The 1,613-nt window shown below is 35.6% G+C and overlaps 1 long non-coding RNA gene across 1 annotated transcript; it reads right to left on the reverse strand.

Annotated features, from left to right (window-relative positions):
* Nucleotides 1-162: 162 nt before the first annotated feature.
* LOC112486392 (uncharacterized) lies at nt 163-1,448 on the reverse strand. The gene is made up of 3 exons (XR_003048826.1): nt 585-1,448; nt 420-494; nt 163-325 (listed from the first exon to the last, which is right to left on the reverse strand). It is a non-coding gene; the product is annotated as an uncharacterized LOC112486392 (long non-coding RNA).
* Between the last annotated feature and the right edge of the window lie 165 nt (nt 1,449-1,613).

The raw sequence follows: 1,613 nt of genomic DNA on the forward strand, positions 1-1,613 counted from the left end.
CATTTCCCATTGGGTCAATTACAGTGAGGAACCTCTGTGCCATGTTCACAACCTTAAGTAAAGTAATTTCATATTTCATATCAATAAAAAGGCTGTATAAGGACTTCCTTTACTATGCTTAATGGTTACTCTACAGAGTCTTGCAGAGCCTGCTTAATTTGTTCCAGCCAAGACTTCATTTTTAAATATGTCCACATAACAAAAGAGAAAATTTGTCAAAGTACTGAGTCATCAGAAATCAAATATTTTGGAAACAGATCACAAGAATCCAATGTGCAGTAATATTCTCACGACACAGCCAAAGACTCTCTGCTGGGAACTTCATCTGTAACAGATAATATAGAAATATGTACGTTAATAAAGATGAGTTAGGACCCTACATCAAAAGAAATGACTTACTTTCTTAATAGGTACATCACCTTATGGAGACTTTTAAACTGCCCATTAAAGAAGAGGGAGCTTGCCACAATGGCATTGAAATGAAATATGGCTTCCTGATAAAATTATCAATATATTTGTTAGTGCAAAAGTACAGTACATCCATAGACCATGTCAAGTAACTTCCATTCAAAAGTAACAGATACCTGTTGAGTGGTGTTTTTTCCAGGTTGACAAAGGTTGTTGTCCTCGAAGGAGTGTGTTTTGTCCTTGAGGTGTATGTGAACAGCTGAGTCCTGTCCTGAGGAGTTGGCCCCCTGTGTTGCCTAACAGAACTCTTCAACCTTGACCATGACCTGGATGACTGAGAATCTTCATAGACAGAAGTTTAAAATGTTTATGTGCATTGCTATATAACCTTCAGCCCTAATTCATCCAATGTAAGAGATTTTAGAATGACTTTAGACTTTTTTCTATTAAATTAGGTATTTTTCTCAGAGAAAAAAGCAACTCTGATATAATTTCACACAAAATTCATAAAATGGTTAAGAAATTATGTCAAATTTGCCTTTTTCTCCGTTTTTTGGGGTAATTTCAATGCACACAACGGAAATAAACTGAATATATACCTACAAAAACATGTGTAGCGATCAAAAACTCAATGGAAGAAATACTTATTTTCATGGAAAAATGTCAGGGGCCCATACACATCAAGTCTGTAGATAGGCCAATATCAGAGACTTGTAAACGAGCTTATGAAATACTGTAAACCCTGAGCCAATTTAGTAAGGTATTGTTTTAAAACATCTGGAAAATCACAGCGCTATTAGACATTCGAATTGCATACACATAAGTTCGCAGGCTACACGAGCAAGTTTTATGCCTACATGAAAATGACGATAATTCACCGTATTAGCTATTCAAGCTGCATCCAGACACGATCTCATGCACGTGGCAAGTTAAAATAATGTGACTGTTGTGGATAAAACATATAACCAGCTTGATATATATATTCATGTTTAAGGAATTATAAAGGTGTGCTAAAACATATAACCAGCTTGAACATAAAATGCTGCTTAAAGCTAAAACTGAAAATATGCAGATGTAGAGAAAAGGAGCTGCAAGGTTGAGTTAAACCCAAGGTTTGTTGTGACAAGAGGAGTACTTGGTGTGGTGGGAAACAAACTTTTAGAATAACAATTTGACAATGGCTGGATTCATAGTTAGAACACAAG

Source organism: Cynoglossus semilaevis, chromosome W (assembly GCF_000523025.1).
Source record: "Cynoglossus semilaevis isolate Cse_v1.0 chromosome W, Cse_v1.0, whole genome shotgun sequence".
Taxonomy (NCBI): Eukaryota; Metazoa; Chordata; class Actinopteri; order Pleuronectiformes; family Cynoglossidae; genus Cynoglossus; species Cynoglossus semilaevis.